This window comes from Giraffa tippelskirchi, chromosome 8 (assembly GCF_054371585.1).
Source record: "Giraffa tippelskirchi isolate mGirTip1 chromosome 8, T2T-mGirTip1v1.2.pri, whole genome shotgun sequence".
In the NCBI taxonomy this organism is placed as follows: Eukaryota; Metazoa; Chordata; class Mammalia; order Artiodactyla; family Giraffidae; genus Giraffa; species Giraffa tippelskirchi.
Genome location: NC_137282.1, coordinates 147,774,102 through 147,796,160, shown reverse-complemented (window position 1 = coordinate 147,796,160; position 22,059 = coordinate 147,774,102). Strand labels below are relative to the sequence as shown.

The 22,059-nt window shown below is 37.6% G+C and overlaps 1 long non-coding RNA gene across 1 annotated transcript in view; it reads right to left on the bottom strand.

Annotated features, from left to right (window-relative positions):
• The window catches only part of LOC145518248 (uncharacterized), a 138,125-nt gene that overhangs the window by 40,856 nt on the left and 75,210 nt on the right, over positions 1 to 22,059 (bottom strand). The window lies entirely within an intron of this gene.

The following is a 22,059-nucleotide window of genomic DNA, read 5'->3' as shown; positions in this document are numbered from 1 at the left end:
AATGTAACATAGAAAGAAAAAAAATACCCTAAACTTAGTCTGAGCGTAGAATAAAGTATTAATACAGTTTTATAGTTTTAAAGCAGTGTTTATAGTCTATATATCAATGATCCTTCTGGCTGAAACCTCACCTCTGAGCTTCAGATTCATGAATGTAGTGTCTACTCAATATACCCACTTGGATTTCGTTCTGAAACTCATCTCATGTCTAAAACATATTTCCTGATATGCTCCCCAAATTTTCTAGAACTGTACTTCTCAGTCTCAGTTGATGGGAAATTGGTTGTTGAGGGTAAAAATCTTGAATCAATCATGTTTCTCTTCTTTCTTCTGTAACATTTCAGTTCCATTAGGGCACTATGCTGGTTCTCACTTTAGATAGATCCAAAATCCTATGACTTCTCATCATCTGCACTGACTCTACCTTAGTTCCAGCCACCATTTTTTCTTTCACAGATTGTTGCAGTAGCCTCTTAATTGTCATCCTGCTATACTAAGGGGCTTGAAGACGGATTGTTTATCACTAGCGCCATCTGGGAAACCCTTGTTCTTGCTTATACATTCCATATATAAAATACATTCTATATTCTAAAATATATAAAGAATTCTTTGAGCTCAATAATAAAACGACAAACATCCAAATTTTTAATTTTGTTGTTGTTCAGTCGCTAAGTTGAGTATGACTCTCAGCAACCCCATGGACTGTAGCCTGCCAGGGCCTTCTTTCCATGGGATTTCCCAGGCAAGAATACTGGAGTGGGTTGCCATTTCCTTCTCCAGGGGGTCTTCTTAGATCAGAGATCTAACCCACATCTCCTGCGTTAGCAGGTGGATTCCTTACCATTGAGCCACCAGAGAAGCCCAATTTTTAATTTAATTTATTTTTGTTTTTAAATTGCAGTATAATTGTTTTATGATGTTGTATTAGTTTCTGCTGTACAATGAAGTGAATTAGCTATACGTATACATATATACCCTCCCTCTTGGATCTCACCCCCCTATCCCACCCATCTAGGTCATCACAGAGCACCAGGCTGAGTTCCCTGTGCTATACAGAAGCTTCCCACTAGCTATTTTTGCACAAGTTAGTGTATTTATCTCAATTCTTAAAATTAGCAAAGAATATAATTGAATAGATACAATTTCAATGAATAGAAACTTGGGAACAAAGAAACAAACATGGATCAGTGGTATAAGGCCGGCTAGATTGGAATTGTATGAAGAGGGCAGCGTGAGCAAGTGAACAGGGCACTAAATAGAGGAAAACAAGGAGGGCATGGAGGATGCTAGGACACGTCCACCAGCCCGATTATTTTGCTAAGGTTCAGCCTTGCTGAATGCTACAAATGCTGATCCTATCAATAGCACATGGTAACTTTGCCTTCAACTCCCCTAGATTGGTATCAACACTTGGTTATGTCTTAGCCTAACCATGAATTACAGTTACACTCACAGAAAGATTCAATTAGTTTAACAAATCACAGATTTGTAGAGTTCCTTGTACGTGTAGTAATGTGCCCACAAAGCATCTCTTTGTGTGATCCAGCAGCTGTTCCATCTTTAATTCACAGCGTCATTACTCATGTGCTCTGCTGGCTACTGTCTAAATTACAGAATCCTTTGAGATGGGGAAAACATTGGAAGGAAATGGTGCTACACTTGAAGAATTGAAAGGGCCACAAATGAGAAGGGAAACATATTTTTGAATCAATGATAGGATACTGTTATTATTTAATTACAATGTAATATAGCTCCATTTATACATATAGAACACCAGACCCCCAGCACTATTTTCATTTTCTTGTGAATTCTTCTTTAATGGATGTCAAGTATCATAAACTAAATCATACAGGAAGCTTTTCTTTTGAAACTAATTTTATGTTTTGTACCTAGGGAAAATTTGATGTCTCTATCACAAACTGATAAACCAAATATTACAGGTTAAGCTCAAATGCCCTGGATATAGTCTGTCAAGCAAATGAGTTATCTTGCTTCTTGAATTCATTTTCTTTCACTCTTCTGGTAGGGAGTGTTGAAGAAATTAGACTGATCAATTCAAATTGCCCTAGTGCCTACCTCTTTTCCGGTCCAGCAGGGTGCAAATGCTGGAAGGTTGAAGTGACAAAAACTATAGATTGCCAGATTTGTTCTGGTATCGGGAGGTACAAATTTCCAGAGGAACTGCTATCTCCTTACCACAGGACTGAATCTTGATCAACCTAAGCAAATTCCAGTTTGTTTCCCTGATTGTCACTGATTTATTTAGAGAGAAGAATGTGATGCAATTCTGGTCAGTGATCTAAAGCCCCATTGACTAGGGGCTTCTAGGAAAACTACTCTTGCTCTGAAAAAGGTGCTCAAGCCATGGACAATTTCTCCTCCTTTTTGTTCTGCCTTTTGCAATTGCGTGATGGCTGGAGCTGCTGCAGCTGAGATGTGGTCACAGGATGAGTCGGCATGCTCAACTAGCGGAGCAGAAATGTGGAAAGAACTTGAGTCTCATAGATGTGACTGAGCAGTTGAAATAATCCATCCTGAAATTACTCTACCTCTGCAGTTCTTGTTATAAGAACTCATGTTGGTGGGTTTTCCGTTGCCTGTGATTTGTAGATTATTTGCACTTTATTGTTTTTCTCATTATAATAAAACTCTGTGGCACAATCTGACACATTAATAATACAATAATTCAGTGATTATAAAAAAAATTAGAAGCCAAGGACCTGAGTTTGGATTCTGATTATAATTATCTCAGTTGGAGACCTGAGTCAGTGACTTAACTCCATTCACTTGTTCACTCAGTCAATGAGTCAGTCAGAGTCTGCTTTCAGTTCTATAGTCCTCAAGGGTAATAAGAAGAGCATGCAGAACAATAAAAGAAGCAGGCAGCCTGGAACGCTCTGAGCTCTAATGTACTTCTCTGCGAAAGAGAGAACTCGTCTTGCCTAAGATCCCTGATTTCTGGGTTCTCTTCCAAGTAGTTATGCTGAACAGTTGATACCAGGTGAATGCATAATTAAATGATTCACTTTTCAAGAGTGACTAGCACTAGGTGGGAGAAGGAAAGCTCAATAATATCTAAAGTGTCTTTTAAACATATAGGTTCAAGTTAAACATTTTGTACATAAGGGTTTTTTCCCCATTTTTGTGCTGGAGCCATACACACAGGTGATGGAGAACCAATTGTAAACCAATCAGGACTTTTTCTGCTTTTCTGTTCATTTTTTCTCAAGCAAGCCAGTCACATCTCATTCAATAACGTCATCAGTTATCTACAGCAAATCTCCTCTCAAATACTCCTCAGATTGTCTCATAAGTTGGAGAGAGCTAGACTTTAGGGAATCCACATTTCTTTTAACTACTATTATTTCACGATCATTAGTAAAAAATAAATAAAACAGGATGTTATAACCAGGACAACTAAGAGTAGAAAGATATGCAGTTTGCTTGTTCAAGTCCCTTCTGTGTTTTTGTTTTTCCTTATTATGTGGCTAAAATAATGCAATAAATTCCAGTTTTATCTTTTCTTCCTGTTTCAGGTTTGTCTCTTTAACTCTCAAAGGGTCTTACTCTGTCTCAGTGACTTATTTAAACACAGTCTCCTTTGCTAATAAAATTATTCCTACTATTTATCTTTTAAATCTATTCTTTCTTCTTAGCAGTGACATCCTCAATAATGGGGTTGATCATAATAAAGATTATTAAAAAGTCTGCTAGTTTATTGTGAGAGTTCAAGGAGATGCATGTGTGAGGGTCATTGTCAATTTTTTAGCTACTAATTTTAACTATTAATAACTAAATTTAGCTATTGAGAAGTCCTTATATAGTAATAAGGCATTCATGACTAAAGGTATTAAGTTTTAATAGAAAAAGACAAGATTTTGAATGTCATATTTTATTTAATAAATATGTCTTATAGTCTTCTATGGTAAATCAATATATATATAAAAATAAGAATTTTGAAATATTTCTCAGGGCTTACCCAATGGCTCAGCAGTAAAGAATCCACCTTCAATTCAGGAGACAAAGGAGACATGAGTTCGATCCCTGGGTTGGGAGGATCCTTTGGAAGAGGAAATGACAGCCCACTCCAATATTCTTGACAGAAAAATCCTATGGACAGAGGAGCCTGATGGGTCACAAAGAGTCGGACATGGCTAAGCACACACACACACACAAATATATCTAGCAAGATGTTAAATATTTTAAGTTGTCTTTAACGTCATGCAATATAAAATCATACATTCAATCCACTCCTAGATATCCGAAAGAAATGAAAATAGGGACTCTGATACTTGTATGCCAATGTTCATAACAGGGTTATCCACAGTAGACAAGATGTGGAAACAACCCAAGCATCAATCAACAGACAGATGGATAAACAAAATGTTGTCTAAAGATACAATAGAATATATTCATCCACAAGAGGAATGTTTTGAATCATGCTCTGGATGAAACTGGAAAATATTATGCAAGTAAAATGCCAAAGCCTTTGACTGTGTGGATCACAATAAACTGTGGAAAATTCTTAAAGAAATGGGAACACCAGACCACCTGACCTGCCTCTTGAGAAACCTGTATGCAGGTCAGGAAACAGTCAGAACTGGACATGGAACAACAGACTGGTTCCAAATAGGAAAAGGAGTACGTCAAGGCTGTATATTGTCACCCTGCTTATTTAACTTATATGCAGAGTACATCATGAGAAACAATGGGCTGGAAGAAGCACAAGCTGGAATCAAGAATGCCGGGAGAAATATCACTAACCTCAGATATGCAGATGACACCACCCTTACGGCAGAAAGTGAAGAATAACTAAAAAGCCTCTTGATGAAAGTGAAAGAGGAGAGTGAAAAAGTTGGCTTAAAGCTCAACATTCAGAAAACTAAGATCATGGCATCTGGTCCCACCACCTCATGGCAAATAGATGGGGAAACAGTGGAAACAGTGGGTGACTTTATTTCTGGGGGCTCCAAAATCACTGCAGATGGTGATTGCAGCCATGAAATTAAAAAATGCTTACTCCTTGGAAGGAAAGTTATGACCAACCTAGTTAGCATATTAAAAAGCAGAGACGTTACTTTGCCAACAAAGGTCCGTCTAGTCAAGGCTATGGTTTTTCCAGTGGTCATGCATGGATGTGAGTTGGACTATAAAGAAAGCTGAGTGCCAAAGAATTGGTGCTTTTGAACTGTGGTGTTGGAGAAGACTCTTGAGAGTCTCTTGGACTGCAAGGAGATCCAACCAGTCTATCCTAAAGGAAATCAGTCCTGGATGTTCATTGGAAGGACTGATGTTGAAGCTGAAACTCCAATACTTTGGCCACCTCATGCCAAGAGTTGACTCATTGGAAAAGACCCTGATGCTGGGAAGGATTGGGGGCAGGAGGAGAAGGGGACCACAGAGGATGAGATGGCTGGATGGCATCACCAACTCAATGGACATGGGTTTGGATGGACTCCAGGAGTTGGTGATGGACAGGGAAGCCCGGCGTGCTGCAATTTATGGGGTCGCAAAGAGTGGGACACGACTGAGTGACTGAACTAAACTGAAAATAAACTAGACACAAAAGAGCAAATAGTTAATTTTGCTTGTATGGTTCCACTTATACAAAATACCTAAAAAAGGCAAATTGATAGTAACAGAAAGTAGAGGTTATGAGGGACAGAGGGGTAGGGGAGTTATTGCATAATGAGCAAAAAATTTCTCTTTCGGGTGATCAAAGCGTAGTAAATAGAAAGTGGTGATGGTTGTACAACACTATGAACATAATTGACACCACTGAATTGGTGTTAATTGGTTAAAAAATGGTGAATATGGCAAATCCTACATTATAAGGACATTAATATGAACACAAAATAAAACAATAGTATATTTGGGTAGATGTATCTATTGGAAAACATTTTACTGCATTCGAGATTTTATGGTAAGGTGGTTTTGTTAGTCTGTTGAGTCACTTGGACATAAAATCCACAATTTATCTGAAAGTGGGACACAAAGTATTCTAACCCAAGGAGGCTTAATCATTCTCTTACCTCTTCTGCTATAATTAAAAGCAGACATGTCTGCATTTTTCCTATAGAAAGTTAGGATCCTGTATAGTAATGATTTTAAACTCTTTGTTTAATCTTCTTTCATCTAACCTTGATTTTTCTTCTGAAACCTCTAGAGTTTAGCTCTACAACAAAAATACTTTAAAATATTAGTTTCTTCTCCACGTGCATTATAAGGATGAGTTACACAAGAAGCAAAAAGGACAAATGATCCTCATGGCTGGACCAAGGGGATGCTCAGCCCTACAAAGACAACCTATGTGCTAATGACTAAGTTATGAGGCGCTACTAATTCTCTTCTCTTGAAGTGTACATTTTCTCAACTGATCTTTTTCTCTGAGTTCTTTTATTCTAGAGTGGCATGTTTAGGTATTGTTTCTCTCTATCTGCAAATATTACCCTGAAATTTAGTCATGATTATATTGTCTCTCAACCTGACCCTAATAACGAGTCTTTACACCACACACAACCTCCATGTGAAAGTAAAGTCAGCTTTGCCAAAATTCTGAAAATAACCTTCATGATCATATCAACAAGAAGCACAATAATCTGCAACTTGGATTTGGGAAGAGGAGATTGTCTGTAATAAGGGGAAGGGCTCCCCTGGTGGCTCCATGGTAAAGAATCCACCTGCCAGTACAGAAGACAAAGGAGACATGGGTTCGATCCCTGGGTTGGGAAGATACCCTGGCAAAGAAAATGGCAACCCACTCCAGTATTCTTGCCTGGGAAATCCCATGGACAGACAAGCTTGACAAGCTACAGTCCACGGGGTTGCAAAGAGTCAGACACTACTTAGGGACTGAACAACGATAACTGTAGTGAGGGTAATCAGATACAGGCCTTGAGAAATCTTGAATCAGAGGAATGGGGGGCAGCATGGCTAGAGCCTCACTGTGGACAACTGTATTCTCTACAAGAGTTTCCACCATTGAAAGTAAGGAGACAGAGAGTGGTTTGGAAGACCATTAGAAGTGGTCTATGAGATTACCAGGGCCAACTCAATTCTTGTGGCTATTAATAATCTGAATGTCCCAGAAACCATAAAGGCTTGGCTTCAGAAAGACCTCATGTAATGGAAAAATTATGTCACTGGTAATGAATGACATTTTCTACATGGACAGGTGATGTCAACAAGTAGTATCATCAACATATGGCTCCTATGACATACATGCTTGCAGTATTTGTAGGTTCCAGGAAAAAAGGAAAAATTAAATATAAGTGATCGGACTCCAATGGGACCGTAAAGGAAGAAGCACATGAAAATATTGAGATATCACTGTTTTAAGGATAAATTCTAGGAAATGAATTTACTTTATCTTGTTCTGGGATATTCTTCCAGGTGATATGAATAAGGAATTCTTGATATTTCACTTGAGTCTAAGGATATTTATCTGGAGTAGAGTCCATTTACTTTTCGGTTATTTAGAAAACAAATGTATATTTCTCAAGAAATATGACTTGAGAATACTAAAAAAATAAGGAATTTGTTCATCTTCAAGGACAAGTGAGAAATCAGACAACTAAACAAGCCATGAAACTGGAAGTGACGTCGCTCAGTCGTGTCCGACTCTTGTGACCCCACGGATTGTAACCTACCAGGCTTCTCCATCCATGGGATTTTCCAGGCAAGAGTACTGGAGTGGGTTGCTATTTCCTTCTCCAGGAGATCTTCCCAACTCTGGGATTGAACCTGGGTCTCCCACATTGTAGGTACATGCTTTACTGTCTGAGCTACCAGGCAAGTCCTAGCTATAGCTATATGGTATACTGAGTAACATGATAGGAGTTCTTTGGGCATATGGTAATTTAGTATAATTAACCATTGATTGTAGTTTAGAGAGAGACGTGAAAAGAGATTCTCGGAAGTGTAGGTAAGATTTAGACTGATGAAAATAAGAAAATTTTGAATTATTCAGAGGAGATGAAAGTAGAATTGGGAAAGGAGGCCCTGAAAGAGATTTATAAGCAAAATAACTCTGTCTTATTTTTACAGGGCCAATCCAAGTAATTATGTTGTAAGGATATAATTGAGGATTTTTGAAACTATGATTTTATTTTCCACAATATTTTATTATAAGGGTTAAAGGATAGATAACCACAAATCTCTGAAGATTAATTCTGTTTTCCACAGAGAGAATTCCTAGTCACTAGCTGATTTCTAGTGATAATCTCATTGCAAGATTGTCCATTCTCTATATTAGAGCATGTGTGTCTGGGAGAGAGAACTAATGCTGATATGACAGAGGAGAATGAAGCTTATGTAATGTTGCCACATCATGAAGGGCACCATTCATACTTCACGACAGTGTCTCTGCCACACATCTGGGCTATTTTTCGATATGAGAGAATGAAGAATAATCCAACATCATGGAGCTTACGGACTGGGATGGACTATAACAGCTAAATGAATAATTACAAATTTCAATCAGAAAGCAGAACCTTTACATACATACAAATGTATATATACTTGTATGTATGTGTTGTTGTTGCTTAGTCGCTAAGTCATGTCTGACTCTTTGTGACCCCATGGATTGTAGCCTGGCAGGCTCCTCTGTTGGTGAGATTTCCCAGGCAAGAGGAACTTACCTGGGAAACTGGAATGGGTTTCTGGAATGGGTCCCATTCCAGAAACCCATTCCAGAAGCCAATGGGAACTGGAATGGGTTCCCATTCCCTTCTCCAGGGGATCTTCACCCAGGGGTCAAACCTGAGTCTCCTGCATTACAGGCAGATTCTTTAGTGCTGTGTTACCAGGGAAGCCCCAGTCATGTATGTATGCATATGAATTAGGATGTATATGTATGTATGTATAGATAAATACATATGATTTCTTATAGAGATGTGAATTTACCTCATTATGAAAGCAGACTTCAGCAGGCTGGTGCTGGAGCTTGGGGTCTGAGGGCAGGCGGATGGGAAAATGGATTTAAGTAGGAGGAAGAAAGAACCAGCTGGAAGTATGATCCAGAGCCCCAGAGCGTGAACAGAAACCCGTGCCAGGTTTTTGGTTGCCTTTGACGTCATTCAGAAAACTAAGATCATGGCATCCGGTCCCATCCCTTCATGGCAAATAGATGGGGAAACAGTGGAAACAATGGCTGAGTTTATTTTTCTGGGCTCCAAAATCACTGCAGATGGTGACTGCAGCCATGAAATTAAAAGACACTTGCTCCTTGGAAGAAAAGCTATGACCAACCTAGACAGCATATTAAAAAGCAGAGACATTACTTTGCCAACAAAGGTCTGTCTAGTCAAGGCTATGGTTTTTCCAGTGGTCATGTATGGATGTGAGAGTTGGACGGTGAAGAAAGCTGAGTGCCGAAGAATTGATGCTTTTGAACTGTGGTGTTGGAGAAGACTCTTGAGAGTCCCTTGGACTGCAAGAAGATCCAACCAGTCCATCCTAAAGGAGATCAGTCCTGGGTGTTCATTGGAAGGACTGATGTTGAAGCTGAAACTCCAATACTTTGGCCACCTGATGCGAAGACCTGACTCATTTGAAAAGACCCTGATGCTGGGAAAAATGAGGGCAGAAGGAAAAGGGGACAACAGAGGATGAGATGGTTGGATGGCATCACCGATTCAATGGACATGGGTTTGGGTGGACTCTGGGAGCTGGTGATAGACAGGGAGGCCTGGTGTGCTGCGGTTCATGGGGTCGCAAAGAGTCGGACACGACTGAGTGACTGAACTGAACTGACGTCAGTAGTACAGGAGTGCTGCAGAATCCAGGGCTCCTCATTCCAAAACTAAGTACATACACTTGACCCAGAAGCTGGAGAAGCTGAAGGAGGGTGTAGGGGGAGGTGGGTCGGGTACAGAACAAGATGTGGCCTCGCAGACAGGAAGTGAGCCAGCAGTTAGCGACAATGCCTGTGAGCAGCAACATAGCTGCCCCTGCACTTCTGCGCTCCCCATCTCCCAGGAGAACCTTTCCTGTTCCTCACCCTAATTGCAAACTTATAGGAAAACGAATCCTGGGATACAAAGGTTAGCAGAAGTAAATTAAAAACACTTTACAAAGTCATATAATGATGTTAGAAAGCAGAGTTCTAGTCCTGGCAAGCAAGTGTACTTAGACGCTCAGTTGTGTCTGACTCTTTGCAACCCCATGGATTGTAGCCCACCAGGCTCCTCTGTCCATGGGGATAGGCAAGGAAAGAGAAGATGGTAAATGAGAGAGGACCCAAGGAGGCTTCTTGGATGTGATCATGTCCCGTTTTAAAAATAATCGGGATGCTGGTTACACTGGTGTGTTCATTTTGTGAACATTCTTGGAGGAATGCCCTTATGATTTATGCCTCTTCTCTGTGTAGGTTATATTTTGACAAAAAGTAAATCAAAGACAATACGAAAATCCCAGTAATCACAACCATGGTGAACATTATGCATGAGTTAGGAAGATACTATGAGGACTAATCAATAAATAGGGAAGCTTGGCGTGCTGCAGTCCATGGGGTCACAGAGTCAGACATGATTGAGCGACTGAACTGAATCAATAAACAGAGCTCAGGAAAGTCTACGTCATATGGTTCATTTTTAAGGTGAGAGTGAAGCTTAAGATTCAGTTATTTGGATGAAGCTGGCGGAGTTACGAGATGAAGAGTGACAGTGATTACAAGCCCAGGTGAGTGGAGGACAGTGGAAGGAGTGGGAGAAATGAGGCTTGAAGAAGATGCAGAGACCAAATAATGGTGTCTGAGTCTGCTCAGGCTGCTGCACAGAATACCACGGCTGAGTGTTTAACCAGCAGAAGTGCATTTTCTCATCATTCTCAAAACTTGAAGTCCAACATCAGGATGCTTGCATGGTCAGGGTCTGATGAGAGTCCTCCTCGTGGCTTGCCAGTGGCCCCTGCTCACTTTGTGCTCATGTGGACTTGGCTTTGTGCCTATCAAATTATGAGCCACTCTACAGCTCTGCTAACTTTAATATCCTCCTCAAAACCCTATCTCCACATACATTAGGGGTTAGGACTTCCAAATGTGATTTCCGGGGCAGGCAATTTAGTCCCTAGAAAGTGGAGAGCTCTGTGTGCCACAACACAGTTTTTTTTTTTTTACTCCATCTTAAGAATGTGCTTAAGGCTTTTCTGTGCGGCAGTGATCTCTTGAAGTTTTGAAAGACCACTCTGTTTGCAGACTGGATTGGGTGAAGGGGCAAGACAAAGTTCTATCAGAAGAAATTGAAGTGTTTCAGGGCAGAAGGACGGAACGGTTGCTTAGATTCGATGGAGCATTTTGTGTTGTGGAGTGGCTGCAAACAATGAAGAAAATCATGGGTATGAATCCAGGCTCTACACTTCCTATATGATGCTTTGGGGCAATTATTGCCTAAGGTATGTATTGGGCTTTCCTAGTAGCTCAGCTGGTAAAGAATCTGCCTGCAATGCTGGAGATCCCCGTTTGAGAAGACCCCCTGGAGAAGGGAATGGCTACCCACTCGAGTATTCTGGCCTGGAGAATTCCATGGACTGTATAGTATTCATTTTCTCATGTATTATTTGTATTCGTTTTTTCATCTGTAAAATTAAGATCATAATGGGACATCCTCCGTAATACATCACAGGTTTAGGCTCCTTGGAAAACAGAAGCTCCAACAGAACTGTGTGTAGGGAGTTTCTTACAGAGTGTTGTATGGGGGGAGGCGGATGTGAAAAAAAAAAGCAGAATTGAGCAGGGGGGCAGGTTTAAGTGTAATCAAGTCACAGCAAAGGTCTTGGCCAATTCTAACGAGAGTGCTGGAGGAGCATATTCCCCTCCCACTGGAATCCTTTCAAGTTGGGGTGGCAGGGTTTGCAGGTGAACTTGTGCACCAACCAGGCATTGGGAAGGGTTGTGACACGGGCTGAGGCCCTTCTGCCAAAGGCAAGTCCTAAAGATGGACTTCACTAAGAAATGTAGGCTGCCAATGCTACCAGCAGCTGAGCGAATGAGTCCTTGAACTACGATGTGGGGAATCTGCGCGATCCAGCGCAGTGCAACCTCTTTGCAGGGCTCTTGTGAGAGTTCACTGAGCTGAGGCTGCAAGCTGCTTAGCATCATGCATATGCATCCTGTTAAGTTTGTTAGGCGATGAAGGTGGGGTCCATGGAATGATGTGGATAGGCTTCCAGGATATACAGTTGGCCCTTGAAACACAGAGATTTGAACTAGGCAGGTGCCTTATACACTGACTTTTTTTTTCAATATTTACTACAGTACTATAAGATCTGTGTTTGGTTGAACCCCTGGAAGCAGAACCATGAATGTTTTCAACTGGGTAGAGATTCAGTGCCCCTAACTGCTTCTACCTCCCTCCCCCACATTGTTTAAGAGTCAACTGTATTCTTAAGGGATAAAAACAAAGAGCACAGTATCTACATTATGCAATATATATTTTGACCTTTTGTGGAAGAAGAGGGAAGAGTGGATTTGGTAGATTTGCAAAAAGAAATTAAAGAGAAAAAAAAACTAATGAAAGTAATTATATACAGCGAATGTATATGTTGGGAGTGAGATAAAAGTGTAGCTTCTCACTCTCACAAGGAGTTATGTTTGGATGGATAAGAGCTATGTGGGAAAGATTCAGGAATAGAAGCAAGACTTTGATGTTAGGAACTTTCTAGAGTTTTGAAATTTGAATAATTAAAATACATAATTTGTTTTTTACACTGCTGAAAACTGCAAAATGCCTAACATTAAATACAAAATAAAACCAAACAACCAAAGCTTATATTAAAAAGGTAATCTAAGTACATAAAAAATATTCAGATCAAGTACCATTAGAATAAATTCATTACAACTAAGCAGGGAATAAAAATATTAAGTTCATTTCATCTAAACAGAAACAAATTTATTTTATCTAAACAGGAAAAGGAAATCCTTGTGTACTGTTGGTAGGAATATAAACTGGTACAGCCACTATTGAAAAGAGTATGGTTATCTATTTTATAGATATCTATTTTATCCATAATATCAATAGTGTATATACATCAATCCCAATCTCCCAATTCATCCCACCTCCACTTTCCCCCTTGGTGTCCATAAGTTTGTTCTCTACATCTGTGTCTCTATTTCTGTTTTGCTGTTTTGAACAAATACTGACGTTCATTAATACCATTTTAAAATGAGGAAACCAGGACTTGGGAAAGTTAGATAGACTCTTAGATAACAAAATTCTAAAGCAGTAAAATCAGGACTTGAACTTGTCTCTTTTGTTTCAACTTAATCTATTAATCATTAGGCTCACTGCTTAGTCCCAATCACCATTTTCCCTCAACTTATAAATGGCTACTTAAAATAATCAGCTAGACAGTTAACTCTAGCATGTTTCTCCTTAACCTCTAAGAATGCTCTGTATTTATCTGTCAATATGGAGCTTAGGAGTAAAGGGACATTCAAAGGGACAGATCTGAGATAGACTGACATAGAGATAGCAATTGGCTGAGATAATACGGGATAAGGGAAGAAAGCCAAAGTGCAGAGACAAAGAAATGTGAACAATAAAGGATCTGGCAGAGAGAAGACCCCAGCAAAGCATCAGGAAAGCCACAGACTGAGAGTCTCAAAGAAGAGCAGATGGTAGGCAATATAAAGACTGAAAGCATGTACTTTTTTTGAATATTTATTTTTATTTATTTACTTATTTGCTTGTGCTGGGTCTTAGTTGAGGCACATGGGATCTTCAAGCATATGAACTCTTTAGGTGTGGCATGTGGGATCTAGTTTCCTGACCAGGGGTTGAAACCTGGTGTCTGGGGCTCGAGCCCAGGTCCCTTGAATTGGAGTGAGAGTCTTAGCCACTGGACCACCAGGGAAGTCTCGCCTGAAAACGTGCACTTGAATCGTTTACATCAAGATCATTGGTGACGTTACAGATAGCATTTCTGGTCAAAGTGGTGAAGCAGAAAACAAATTAGCTTTACCAATTTCCATGACCGCTTTCAGTCTCCCAACACAGCATACCCCAGTTAAACTTATAGCAGATTCTTTAAATGAGTGGATAAAATCATTATAGAGAGCTCTCATTTAGATCACTTATGCACTAAAATTGCAAGGAAATTTATATAAAATATGCACTGCATTAGATAATACCATTAATTACCTAATCAGAAAAAAATGAAGAGAATAAGAAAAATAAAAGTATTATATTTAGGGATGAGTCAAAACATTTGTATGTAATCATGAAAACTTTGGATGTATATATGCACAAAAGAGTCCTACAGAACTGACAGGTTGATGTTGCCAAAATGAAGATAATAGAAATAAGAGCTATAGAATTAGACACCCTAATATATGTGTTCCAAGAAACCACAACATGTTACATATATTTTTACTAAAATTTTATAGAGAAGAAAGATAAGTTAATAAAAATAAATTTTGTGAGGAAGAAAATATTCAGCATTGCTTTACAATTTGCAGGTGTTTCCTGGATATTTTTACTCTTCCCATTACTGTCAAATTAATAATTTCCAGTTCTCCAAGCTACAATAAAAAGTGAAATTGGCTCTCAGAGGCAATTTAAAAAAATAAGAATAAACACTACTAATAATATTAAGGGTAATGATAATAGCAACAATAGGGATTAAAAGTTTATTTTTATTAAGAATATTGAATATTTAGGTAGATTAAAAGAAGTAGGCTTGTATTTACCATACACCTTCAAGATTTACCTTCCTTGAAATATCTTGCCTGATACTGATTGATAGTAGATAAATAGGTAAATACTCAGGGAATAATAAAAGATGAGTAACAGCTAAGTGAAAGATACCTATCGGAAGGTTAGAGAAAACGTATTTTGTATCTCTACCATATACTTACATCCATCTGTCTAGTGTAAAAGTAAATCCTGAATTCTGTTTGCTGAATCTCTCTACCAGACATCTGAATGTTCAATGGTGTCTTTATACTTTCTTTAGTGACTATAGGAAAGATTTGGCAGTAGGGAACAGTTGTCATATTAGAACATGCCATAAAGGACATGGTTTTGCTGGCCATTTCCCACCATTTGTTAGAAATCTCTGAGAGTTACAAAAGGATCTGTGACAGAGTCAGATAAAACTAAGATCCATAGGTTAGATATTTCAATCAATCTTTACATAGCAATTTACTTGTTGGAGATCCAAAGGGCATGACAACAGACAGAAAATAAGTGAGCTATTACAATAAAAAAAATTCCCCATATCCAGTCATTTTCAAATAAGAGCTAAACTTGAGTTCGGGGCATATATGTTTACAGTTAGATTTCATTTTATCATCTGATGAACCTAAATGGAAATTGTTTAATGCAAGAACTCATAGGATAGTTCATGCAAATGGAGGAGGCAGTCAATTTACAGTCAATTTACAGACTAATGTCTTCCGGTAACTACAATAAACGGAAATGCAAAACAGACACCTACAGAAGTTCCTAGTCTGCTTCAAGTCACTGAACCATAGATACATCATCTCAGTGAAGAGGAACCAGCATTACAGCACATATCTCTTTTAAGTTTAAGAGATCATCTTGATGTGGAACTCATGATGTGTTTCCCTTCTGTTCAGAAGTCAAATAAGCAAAAAAAAAAACAAACAACAAATAACTGGAAGGCCTATCTTACTTCAGAGAAATCTAATTCTGCTAGGAGAAAAATTTGAATAGGTTGCTTCAAAAGAATCCATGTGACTTAGTTCTAACATGTCGATGATGTTTATAATGCATTGGTACCTCTATCTTGTATTTTGTAAAGATTACTATTTCTATTGGTAAAATTCTTTGAAGCCCTTGGATAAAATGCTGACTAAAGTTCAATGCCTAATTATTTATCTTTCATCTGGCATTGTGGTTTCCCAAATGTAACTCTGTAGATTGTGTACCATATGTTTTCAAGTATAGGACTTTTGTTTCCAAAAGCCATGAAATAAAAAGACGTTTGCTCCTTGGAAGAAAAGTTATGACCAACCTAGACAGCATATTAAAAAGCAGAGACATTATTACTTTGCCAACAAAGGTCCATCTAGTCAAAGCTATGGATTTTCTAGTAGTCATGTATGGATGTGAGAGTTGGACTCTAAAGAAAGCTGAGCATCGAAGAATTGCTGCTTTTGAACTGTGGTGTTGGAGAAGACTCTTGAGAGTCCTTGGACTGCGAGGAGATCCAACCAGTCCATCCTAAAGGAAATCAGTCCTGACTTTTCATTGGAAGGACTGATGCTAAAGCTGAAACTCCAAAATTTTGGCCATCTGATGTGAAGAACTGACTCATTGGAAAAGACCCTGATGATGGGAAAGATTGAAGGCAGGAGGAGAAGGGGATGACAGAGGATGAGATAGTTGGATGGCATCACCAGCTTTATGGACATGAATTTGAGTAAGCTCCTGGAGTTGGTGATGAACAGGGAAGCCTGGCGTGCTGCAATCCATGGGGTCCAAAGAGTTGGACACGACTGAGCAACTGAACTGAACTGAAGCTTGTAAATTTAGTCTTTTGCCTCTTTTCCTCATATTTCAGATCTTAGAATTTTATTGAAAAATAATCCTTATATGCGACTTTAGAACAAGAGTTATATTTATATTAACAGGGTCTTCATTCTCATATACATGGATACAGAACTCAAGCAAAGCATCTATCTATATTATGACCATTTGCGATCCCATGGACTATAGCCCACTATAGCCTGCCAGACTCCTCTGCCCATGGAATTCTCCAGGCAAGAATACTGGAGTGGGTTGCCATTTCCCTTCTCCAGGGGATCTTCCCAACCCAGGGATCTTCCCAACCCAGGATCTCCTGCACTGAGGCAGATTCTTTACCATCTGACCCATCAGGGAAGCCCAACTATATTACTACCTGCTAGTAAATGATGTATTTTCTTGCCTATATTTTGTCTCTGACAACTCAGTTTTCTCCCAAAGCTTGTCTCTTCAGTAGTAGTACAAATCACCATTTGTATAGGGCATTACAAGGTCACTTGGTATCATTAATAGTTTATGTCACCTAAGTTCTTTTTCTCATTTAACAGTACCTTTGGCATCTTTCTTCATTACATTAAACCATTTCCTACTGCACATGAAAATCTAAATTTTTAAAATAATTTTTAATAAGTACAATAAAAATAAAATAATTTAAGAAATGAACTCTCATCAATGTGCAAATGAAAAATTGTAGGTTTCTAGAATAATTTAAATAAACACAATTACAGACAGAAGATAATTGTTAAGCAGGATGAGGTGTCACTTAAAGGGCAATTAGTTAAAACTACCAAACCAGTTGGGCCAAGAAGTTCATTTTGGGAAAACTTTTATCTGCATAAATTTCTGTTTGGAGAATCATTTATCACTTGATATGCACATTTTGAGGACTCTGTATGTCTGTATGGTCATTACATTCTTGCAATTATTAAATAACTCTCATTTTACTTTTGAATATTTGTTGCTTTAATGACCTAAACTTGGGATTTCATTTCTTTCCTTTCTTTATTCACTAGTTAAGCGTTTTCTAGGCTTTTCTTTTTCTTGTGTCTGTTGGACATCATATTTCTTCATCGGTGAATTTAAATAATATTTATTGAGCATCTGCTGCAATGAATAAAACATATTTGCCTTCATGAAACTTAATTTCAACAAGTATTTAATCAAATTATCTGATGTTTTTCTAGGGACATCCTTGGTGGCCCAGTGGTTAAGACTCCATGCTTCCAAAGCATGGGGCATGGATTCTATCCATGCTTGGGAAACTAAGATCCTACATGCTGCTTGGCCAAAAACAAAAGTTATCTCATAATTTTCTACTAGTACATTGATTATTAATATATTACAAGTGTATATGTGCCATTTAATTTATTTTTTACCTTTGTTAAATATATGTACTTTTTGACCCAATCATCTTTCCCAGGATGGTTTCTGAATTAATGAGTGATGCTTAGAAAGATAGTTCCCACATATATTTATCTTATGATTCATTTATGTTTTTTAATAGATGTTTAAAAGTCAATTTCACAAGAAACATATTGATATACATTATAAAATTATTTCTAACATTTTTATCTCTTCTAATACTAAGCTAATTGTTATTTTCTTTTAATTGAATAATCTTCCCTTCCCCTATTGATTTAAAATGACTATTTTATCATATACTACATTACAAAACATGTGTCTATATTGGGGATACCCTTCTATGTGTGTTAGTTTGTATATTTTTCACTCATTTCCTACTTATTTAATTGCCCACTAGTATTATATATTTTAATATCTGGTCATATTTCTTTACTCCTCCTTAAAAAATTATCTTGACTAACCTTGTCCATTTATAATTTTCATTAAACTTTGAAAACACTTCTCAGTTTCCTAAAAAAAATTTTTTAGAATTTTATTTAAAATTATTTAAAAGGTGAGAATGAACTGTCACTATTAAAGTATTTTAACATTCATCTAAAATCATGATATAGCTCTTTCTTAAATTGAGATTTTTAATATATCAATAAATTCTATAGTTTTTTTCATACATATTCTACAGAGTTTTGGTTAATTCCCTGATGTTTTATATTTTTTGGTGATAATACACATGGAGATATTTCTTCATTTTATTTTCTAATTGATTTTTAATACTTTTTTTCTGTATTTAATTCATACGAGTTTCCCCCACAATGGAATGAACTAATTGGATTTTGTAATCTTGAAATGCTTTCTCGTGCTGATGCATTTTGGGTTCTTTCTTCAGTAACTCATGATATATTCACTGGCTCAGAAACTATCCTAGTTTATTGTTATCCAAAGATAGCAGTTTTTAGTTTAGTTACCGAGAAATGTTCTATTTTTTAATTTAAAAATTTAATATCCCAATGCCTTCACACTGATAAATTTGTGCTACTGCTCAGCTTACAGATTTTCAGCCCAGATAGCACAAGCTATTTATAAACGACAACACGCTGCAACCAATTAGCCCGTGTGATGTATGTTATTACAAAAATTGGGGCTAAAGCTTTTAGGCAAACAAACGAAAAGAAACTTTCCCTGGGCTTGACATCTCGAATCCTGCATAAGCTTAATTAAAGGTTTGAGGGGAACAAAAACACACTTTTAAGGCTTCAATTGGGTTTCCAACTGTCTCCTCATTTTTCTCTCATATACGGACACAGTTACTCAAAAGTAAGGTGTTGGAAGTACAGCTAAAGCTGTGCAAAGAATTTCAAACATAACAAGAACTCAACAAAAACTGGGCTTCTTTTTCCTTTCCCCCTGTTTCTGAATGAGTTCTCCCTCTGCAAAATTTGTTCCTTCAGGGTTTTAAAAAGTTAATATTGCATTTAAGTATGAATTCCAACTGAAACAGATCTAGACCTATTTTCATATTGAGTCCCAGCCCAGTCAGTTATTTTCTAAAGGATCTTTATAAATAGGTTATAAATTTACATGTTGAGCACTACCCCAGTAAATGATCTTTTCAAGGATCTTTATAAATAGGTTATTGAATAAATTAGTCTTATTGGAATAATTATCTTTTATCACACTCAGGCTCCCGTTCACAGAATCTAAGGACAAAGTCAGAACAAGGGCACACTGAAATGGAACCTGAAATGCAGTTTTTAGTTTACCTCAGAATAATAACCCTAACCTATGTCTGTTCAACAGCCTAGGCTTTCTGTTAAAGCAAAACATATAAAAGTGGGTGCTCTTGGCAATTACCTAATGAATTCAATCATTCAACAGTCAAGCTGGATCGTTGGGGGAAATTTTACTATATGTGTAATTTTTCTATGTTTTTGTTTGCTTGTTTGTTTTTATCTTTCATAAAATCATAGCTGGAAGGGAGATTTCATCCACTTAGATCATATAGTCCCTGAACAGTAATCTCTCCAGTTGATTCTAAGCTACAAGTCTCTTCTACATAATGATAGAATTATTCAGTGAGAAAAAAACAGAAAGTAATAGATTTTAAAAATACTTTAGTTCAATACTTTTCCTTCCCTGGCTTCTGTAATATACTCTGTCTAATCTCTCTCATGTTGAATTATAAGGTCTTATTTGGTCCACTTGATCATAGATTACCATTTTTTAACTCTAAAGTTAGCTTCACGACTCTATTTTAAACTTTTTATTTTATATTGGGGTATAGCTGATTAACAATGTTGTGACAGTTTCAAGTGAACAGCAAAGGGACTCAGCCATACATATACATGTATCCATTCTCCCCCAAATTCCCCTCCCATCCAGGCTACCATATAACATTGAGCAGAGTTCCATGTGCTATACAGTAGGTTCTTGTGGGTTATTCATTTTAAATATAGTAGTGTGTACATGTCCACCCTAAACTCCCTAAATATCCCTTCCCAGTATCTTTCCCCCAGCAACCATAAATTCACTCTCTAAGTTTCTTTCTACTTTGCAAGTAAGTTCATTTTTATCATTTCTTTTTAGAGTTCACATATAAGAGATGTCATACGATATTTCTCCTTTTCTGTCTGATTTACTTCACTCAGGATGACAATCTTTAGGTCCATCCTTGTTGCTGCAAATGACATCATTTCATTCTTTTTAATGGCTGAGTAATAGTCTATGGTATATATTTACCACATCTCCTTTATCCATTCATCTGTCGATGGACATTTAGGCTGCTTCCATGTCTTGGCTATTGTAAACAGTGCTACAATGAACACTGAGGGGCATGTATCATTTGAATCATGTTTTTCTCTGGATATTTGCCCAGGAGTGGGATTGCAGGGTCATATGGTAGCTCTATTTTTAATTTTTAAAGGAACTTCCATACTATTCTCCATAATGGCTGTACCAATTTGTATCCCCACCAACAATGTAGAAGGGCTCCCTTTTCTCCACACCCTCTCCAGAGCTTCATGACTCTTAAGGGCTATTTGCAGCGGATTCTCTACCATCTGAGCCATCAGGGAAGCTCTGAACTGGTTAAGCATTCCTTAAATCTCCACAGTTTCAGCACCTGTACACCACTTCACCAGAGGGTAACTGTCCCCTGGCTCTGATTTGCAAACCTGAATAATTTCTAACTTGAGAGCTCTGGCCACCTCACTTTGAATGTCTTATAATTACCTAGCATCTTCCAATGCAGACTGCCATCATAAGTCCAGCTAAGGAAAGGAAATGTATTATTCCTACCTAGAAAGAATGATCTAATCTATTTGTTGATTCTAGACAATTTCCTAAACATGCACACCATGACCCCTTTCAAAGTAAACACCTAAGAAAAAGCTAAAATTAATCCAGCATGAATATATTTTATTTGCTTTTCTAAATTATTTTTAAGGATGATGAGAAATGAGTTCATTAGAACAGCTTCTGCAGAAGAAATATTAATTCTGTCTACCCCAAAATTTAAAGACTTGCTACTGCTAAGCGAATCAGTGAAAATCTTTGATCACACTGGGTTGAGCTTCCATCTTATATTTAGCCCCAGGAAAATAAATCCTAAGCATAAGAATGGCAAATGAAGATTTGCACTAAAAAATATGTTAATAGTGGCCTGAAGATTAGAGTTAAATTGATGTTTTTGATTTTATGCAGGGCAGTGGTCCCTGTGCAGAGCATTAATGTTGGTACCTACACCAACTAAACTATGAAATAGATTCATTTTGTGTGAGAGCATTCAATAGATGGAGACATGTCAATGTTCAATACATTGGCCCAATAGCTATGCTAAGATGCTTCTTCCTTTGAATGTACCAAGTTAACTAGCTTTAACCTCAGCACAAATGGAAAAGTTAAACTTCTGAAAAGTGTTTAAAATGCAATGAATCTTTGCTCTTTCATCCAGAATTTATACATTTTAAAAAGCATATGTAAAATACTCACCTCTCATAGCAATTTTGCCTGGGTAAAGCCATCTCATATGGAATCCTTTTCTAGTCAAATTTTCAATTCACAAAGGCTAGCCTGTCTTTTCCTTTCTAGATGATCAGATGTCCTGAATCATCTTGCATATTAATGATTATGTTTCAAGGATATGAAAGACTAAATATCGTAAAAATACTATTGACGTAACTGAAATCGTTTATTCAAGAAAACTGGAAATAACAAA